The sequence below is a fragment of the Oncorhynchus gorbuscha genome, linkage group LG05 (genome assembly GCF_021184085.1).
Source record: "Oncorhynchus gorbuscha isolate QuinsamMale2020 ecotype Even-year linkage group LG05, OgorEven_v1.0, whole genome shotgun sequence".
NCBI classification, from domain to species: Eukaryota; Metazoa; Chordata; class Actinopteri; order Salmoniformes; family Salmonidae; genus Oncorhynchus; species Oncorhynchus gorbuscha.
The window spans coordinates 20,308,308-20,316,088 of NC_060177.1; positions in this window are offsets into that span (position 1 = coordinate 20,308,308).

The window sequence follows — 7,781 nt, forward strand, 5'->3', positions numbered from 1 at the left end:
CGTCTCAGTATTTATGAACACTGAGTGGAAGGTGGGGGTGGTGATGTGGTGGGGGTAGGGGAGGAGGACACGAGTCAGGACGACGCGGAAAATATCACCACTATATGCCTAAATGTAACATGGTAATAGTTATACAACTAATCTCACATTAATGTCACACACTGATGATTACAACATATTCACTTCCAGGAAGGGAATCAGTAGACTTTAATAATGAGGTACTGTTGGTGTAGTTGTGACTGCTGGCTAATTGCCACGAGGGAAATGTAAGCCTACACCAACAGCAAAACATCCCAGGTCTAAGGGTTTTCATATCGATGTCATATCACATACTGAACATAGACTAAATGTTTAACAACACAATCCCAACTACTCATCCCTATAATAATTTCAGCACGACAGCGTAATGGACAGTTCCCCCCTTCTGGACGGTTTTGCGGCTTCCAAAATTAGAGCTCTATCTATAACGCACACACAAAACGTGACCTGTTGTAGACCTTGACATTTTCACATTTGTTTGGTATACAATTAGTCATTGTAGTCGTCCTCTTGTTGTCTTTTGAGTGTGGTTAGATAACGTTTTGAAAGACACCTGCTGAGTAAAGGCCACAGAAAAGACCAAACATGAATGTAACTAAGAGTATATTAAATAGTGGTGACAGATACTCTTGCCTCGCTTCCCATCGCAGTCTAGGCCTATACAGTCCCTTCGGAAAATATTCAGACTACTTGACTTTTTCCACATGTTGTTACTTTACAGTCTTATTCTAAAAAGGATAAAACTAAAACAAATCCTCAGCAATCTACACACAATATACCCATAATAACAAAGCGAAAACAAGGTTTTAGAAATTGTTGCACATTTATAAAAAATACTTTATTTACATAAGTATTCAGACCCTTTGCTATGAGATTCGAAATTGATCTCAGGTGCATCCTGTTTCAATTGATCATCCTTGAGATGTTTCTACAACTTGATTGGAGTCCACCTGTGGTAAATTGAATTGACTGGACATGATTTGGAAAGGCCCATACTTGTCTATATAAGGTCCCACAGTTGATAGTGCATGTCAGAGAAAAAAACAAGCCATGAGGTTGAAGGAATTGTCCGTAGAGCTCCGAGACAGGATTGTGTCGAAGCACAGATATGGGGAAGGGTACCAAAAAATGTCTGCAACATTGAATGTCCCCAAGAACACAGTGGCCTACGTCATTCTTAAATGGAAGAAGTTTGGAACCACCAAGACTCTTCCTAGAGTGGGCCGCCCAGCCAAACTGAGCAATTGGGGGAGAAGGGCACTGGTCAGGGAGGTGACCAAGAACCCGATGATCACTATGACATAGCTCTAGAGTTCCTCTGTGGAAATGGGAGAACCTTCGCCGCAGCAGAAGGACAACCATCGCTGCAGCACTCCACCAATCAGGCCTTTATGGTAGAGTGGCCAGACAGAAAAAACACTCCTTAGTAAAAGACACATGACAGCCCGCTTGGAGTTTGCCAAGACCATGAGGAACAATATTCTCTGGTTTGATGAAACCAAGATTGAACTCTTTGGCCTAAATGCCAAGCTTCACGTCTGGAGGAAACCTACTGTAGCACCATCCCTACGGTGAAGCATGGTGATGGCAGCATCATATTGTGGGGATGTTTTTCAGCGGCAGAGACTGGGAGACTAGTCAGGATCAAGGCAAAGATGAACGAAGCAAAGTACAGAGAGATCCTTGATGAAAACCTGCTCCAGAGCACTCAGGTCCTCGGAATGGGGCGAAGGTTCACCTCCCAACAGGACAACGACCCTATTTACACAGCCAAGATAACGCAGGAATCGCTTCCGGACAAGTCTCTGAATGTCCTTGAGTGGCCCAGACAGAGCTCGGACTTGAACCCGATCAAACATCTCTGGAGAGACCTGAAGATTGCTGTGCAGCAACACTATCCAACCCCATCCAACCTGACAGAGCTTGAGAGGATCTGCAGAGAGGAATGGGAGAACATCCACAAATACAGGTGTGCCAAGCTTGTAGCATCATATCCAAGAAGATTCGAGGCTGTAATCTCTGTCAAATATGCTTCAACAAAGTACTGAGTAAATGGTCTGAAAACGGATGTAAACGTGATATTTCCTTTTTTATATTTAAAACATTTTTTTAAATCTAAAAACTTGTTAGGTTTGTCATTATGGGGTATTGTGTGTAGATTGATGAGGAAAAAAACAACTGAATCAATTTTAGAATAAGGCTGTAATGTAACAAAATGTGGAAAAATTCAAGGGGTCTGAATACTTTCCGAATGCACTGTACTTCTTGAAAAACTCCAGGACCAAGTCGCACATGTTAGGTATGACGAACCTGAGGGAGCGGGGGCGTTATGTTCCTAAGGGAGCTTGGTACAACATCATAAATGTGTTAATGAACAGTGTTCTTATTATAATAATGATGTGGATGTTATGAGCAATTCTTGTGTTTACAAGCTCACACCGTTAGTAATTGCATTAAAAGTGCAAATAATGATGCTTTCCTTTAGGAAAATAAATGCAACACATGACTAATCTTTTATTCAGACATTCTCACGCAACCGCTCCTGCTTTATTGGTCTTTGTCTCCACCTCCACTCCTCGCTCACTAGACTGAGAGACTGACGTAGGCTAGCCATGTCTGCCGGTAAACAAGACTGACCACGCGCTGCTTTGTGCGTCTCAAATACCCATCTAATTAGACCATGTGCAAAGAGGCTACTCAGCGCCCCAATTCACTTCTACCTCCGACTGAATTGGAAAAGAGCCAGTTTTAGCCGGATTTGTGAGAAATAGTTAAATACTGATTGTGTGAAGTGTTCTGTGCAATGTAGCCTGTATACATTGTAGGCTACACACAATTTGGGTGGATATGTGTGTGTGTGTGTGTGTGTGTGTGTGTGTGTGTGTGTGTGTGTGTGTGTGTGTGTGTGTGTGTGTGTGTGTGTGTGTGTGTGTGTGTGTGTGTGTGTGTGTGTGTGTGTGTGTGTGTGTGTGTGTGTGTGTGTGTGTTAAATGAGAGGTCTAGGACCTCTGTAAGTGAGGGGATACAGAGACCGGAGTATCAGGCTGGGTGTCTATCTAGAAATGAGGATATGGTTTCATGTGTAGCCTTATTAGTATAGATAGTCTGAGGGGATGGATATGGTTTGACCTCTCTTCAGTTTGTGTGAGAAAAGTGCAGTAATGAGGCCAGGAAACAAGTAATATCCCAGAAATTATTATAGTTATAGGATATATTTGTGTGAAGCCTACTATAGTATACTGTTTACCTGATTAGGTTCTCACACAAGACAAACTCACTTGCACTTTTTTTTAATAGCAAATAAATATAATAAAACAATTTACAATTTCACATTTTGCCAGCCAATAGGTTTACCATTAGCAGCCTGACATATTTGACATATATTTTGTAATGTACAGAGCACACATTTTTCTATCAATTATCTTTAGGAAAAAGCAGCCACATTCACATTCACAACATCACATCCTGTCTGTGGGAAACTCAATATGAGACCTGGCCCATTCAAATATACGTACTCACAATTCAGAGTCAAATCCATCACTATGATGTCTAATGTAGTTATGGAGCTCAGTCCCTCTACACTCCAGCCAATAGAACTATGAATCCTTGTGTGTATTCATGTTCTCTAAAGTAGCCTTGGAGCCTGGACCATCTTCATACAGTCTAATGATCAGTATCCGGTATAATGCAAGACAGCATATTCATCATTATCCCCTCATTCAAGTTAATTTACGCTCGTATTGGTTTGCATCAGGTTTCATTTTGTCTTTCAATTGCATGGACCATTGTCTGGACTGGATAGATTACTGCAAGTTGATTTTGGTTCAACATTTAAGTCTATCAAAATATAAAGCCCAATGAAATAAGGGCCTATTTTGACTCCTTTATTGACAATGCAATGATGGGTCAGGGTGCAATCAGATTTAATCGTTGACGTCTTTGTGTTGGACAACAGACACCCTTGTGATAAATGCATGGTGACATTATGAGTTGACATTGAGAAGACTCAGATTTCAGACAACTGTGATGTCCTGGTTTAGCACCTTGAAGGGATGAGCCTTTTGAGATGCATTGAGATTGGAGAGCAGGATTATTGCACAGCATGAGATTTACTTAATCTGTGTCTCTCTCATCTCTTCCACATCGGCAACAACCAGGTTGAGTCGTGAGTAACCATGTCAGAGAAGCTTTCATGGCTACCATGACCTTCACACTGAAGAAGTTTAAAAGATTTGTCTGTTTGAATCTTTAACAAGCATTGAAAAATGTATTCGAAAATCTGTATATTGACTGGTTGCTTAAACCTCTCTTTTCATCTGTCAGATGTTTCTTTCTTGCTTCTACACCTGCATTTCTTGCTGTTTGGGGTTTTAGGCTGGGTTTCTGTATAGCACTTTGAGATATCAGCTGATGTACGAAGGGCTATATAAATACATTTGATTTGATTGCTGCAGAGAGTCCCTGTAATCCTAGATTCAGATCATTCAGGCGAAAAAAAACATCACCCAGATAGGCCAGTTGTGTGAGAAACTCATCATCGTACAAGCAGTCAGACAAGTGGAAATGATGGTCAGTAAACTTTAAGCTCGTCTCTCAATTAAAAAAAAAAACGTGTCAATACTTTGCCCCTTGATAACCAGCGAGTCGCTGCCCATATCATTGCATAGAGCAGAAATGACCATTTTCACTGTAATGGTAACCATTTTCACTGTAGTGTCCAAAACGTCTTTCAAGCTGTCAGGCATCCCCTTGGCAGCAAGAGCGTCTCGGTGGATGCTGCAGTGTACCCAAGTGGCGTCGGGATTAGTGTTGCACATTTTGGGGAATATTCAGAGGTGGAAACTTTCCGTGGGAATTAACAGGAATATATGGGAATTAACGGAAATATATGCAAATTAATATTAATACCATTTACATGTAGATATTTTTGCATTGGATAAATCTACCATATCATATGGAGACAGAAACATAAACCTTTTACCTTATCATAAGTATACATAATTGCAAATGATTAAATACATCCAATAGAAATAAAAATCAGACTCTGTGGCCTCATCTTCACAGTCACTTTCCAACCTTGTTAAGGATGGCTCGTTGTCAGGCTCAAAAAGCCTCAGATTTGCCCGGATAGCCACCAGTTTTTCAACCCTTTTATTGTTCAGCCTGTTGCGTGCATTGGTGTGTGTGTTCCCAAACAAGGACCAGTTGTGCTCTGAGGTGGCTGATGTTGGTGGGATTTGGAGGCTGACGGAGGCAACAGGGGAAAGAGCCTCAGATCCACAAAGTCCCTTCCACCAGGTGGCTGATGAAATATGTTGGCCCGTCTGCCATATTGCATCTCCATCCCAAAGCCCTTGCTTGGAAGTGTACTTCGCCAGACTTCCAAGAACCTTGCCCTCATCCAGGCCAAGGTGGAGAGACGTGGTAATGATGACACCATAGGCCTTGTTGATCCCTGCACCAGACAGGATGCTCTTGCCAGCATACTTGGGGTCCAACATGTACGCTGTGGCATGTATGGGCTTCAGGCAGAAGTCTTCACGCTTTTTGATGTATTTCAGAACTGCAGCTTCCTCTGCTTGGAGCAACAGTGAAGTGGGTAGGGCAGTATGGATTTCTTCCCTTACATCTGCAAGCAGAGAGGATGGTATTGTCTCCCTCAATCCGTGCAATGGCTACTGCTATAAGTTTCAGGCTGTTTACCACTCTCTCCCAAAATACATCATCCAGGAGGATCCTCTTGATGGGGCTTCCATATTGGCAGACTGTGATATGGCCATTTCTTGGAGAGACTCCTTCCCCTCCAGGAGACTGTCAAACATGATGCCCATACCACCCCAATGGGTGTTGCTGGGCAGCTTCAATGTGGTGCTTTTATTCTTCTCACTTTGCTTGGTGAGGTAGATTGCTGCTATAACTTGATGACCCTTCGCATACCTAACCATTTCCTTGGCTCACTTGTAGAGTGTATCCATTGTTTTCAGTGCCATGATGTCCTTGAGGAGCAGATTCAATGCATGAGCATCACAGCTAATGGGTGTGATGTGAGGATAGGACTCCTCCACTTTAGACCAAGCAGCCTTCATGTTCGCAGCATTGTCTGTCACCAGTGCAAATATCTTCTGTGGTCCAAAGGTCATTGATGACTGCATTCAGCTCATCTGCAATGTAGAGACCGGTGTGTCTGTTGTCCCTTGTGTCTGTGCTCTTGTAAAGTACTGGTTGAGGGGTGAAGATGATGTAGTTAATTATTCCTGCCCATGAACATTCGACCACCCATCAGAGATGATTGCAATACAGCTTTCCCTATGATTTGCTTGACCTTCACTTGAACTCTGTTGAACTCTGCATCCAGCAAATGAGTAGATAAGGCATGTCTGGTTGGAGGGGTGTATGCTGGGTGAAGAACATTCAGAAATCTCTTCCAATACACATTGCTTGTGAGTATCAGAGGTGAACTAGTTGAATACACAGCTCGAACAAGACATTCATCAGCATTTCTCTGACTACGTTCCTCCATTGAGTCAAAAAAACGTATTATTCCAGGAGGACCATGAGCTGTTGCTATAGATAAGGTGTCTGATTCTCCTCAAATAGAAGTAGAGGGACTTTTGTCAGAGGTTGCTTGTTGTCAGAGGCTGAGGGAATTTTATGCACTTGGCCAGATGATTATGCATCTTTGTTGCATTCTTCACATATGATTTGGCACAGTATTTGCTAATGTACACAGCTTTTCCTTCTACATTAGCTGCAGTGAAATGTATCCACACATCAGATAGTGCTGGTGGCATTTTCCTGTAAAGATTAGAAAGAAATTAGTAAAAAAACTCCAAACTGTACAATTCCATGTACAGATAAGTAGTTAAGCAGTTAGATTAAACAACTTCTTTGTAAGATACATGTTTAAAATGAAACATGTATGGAAACAGGTGAATTAACACTCCTCAGTTAGTAGGCTCAAGCAAGCTAAAAACCCACATGGTATCAAAAACGAACTAGCAGAAATTGTTAACAGGTTAGAAATTATTTAAACACACTTTGCTGTAGTCTATATTTACTAGTTAACAAAAAAATAATGTATGTCAAATAAAATATATTCACCCCACCCAGTATTGTACTTGAAACCTACCAGAAAGCATGTAGTCCTTGGCTCAGACAGTGTAGTAGTGTGGACTCAATAGCATCTCATTAGGGTGCAAGATCTTGAGAATCAGCTGTACATGTGATGAAAGAGTCCACTGCACATGTGATGGAAGAATGCACTGTGCATGCAGAGTTGCAATTCCATTGAATTGGGGATAGTTTAACCAAAGACCTTGCCTTATGTGTATCCCACAAAAAAAAGGTTCACTGTTATAAGTTAACTTTTTTTATGAATTTAAGCAAAAATCCGCAAATTCCAGAGTTGAACTTCCCATGGAAAATTTCCCGAAATGTTTCCGACCCTTTGCAACCCTAGCAACTGCTTGCACGCGTACGGACCGTTAGTGGAATTGGATGTTAATTATTTGATCAGGCTACCTGTATTTGACACTGTGTTGTTATTTCGCTGAACTCTAGATGGTTTAATTTTATTTTTGGCAGTGAAATGAGGCTACTCAGGCGGGAAAAAACCTCACCCAAATGTATAGCCTAGTTGAAAAATATAAATGGACTGTTTGAAAATGTGAAGAAAAAAAATGTAAAAAATAATCAAATTTTTATTTGGCATACCATTGTGAAATACCATGTCGAGACGAATA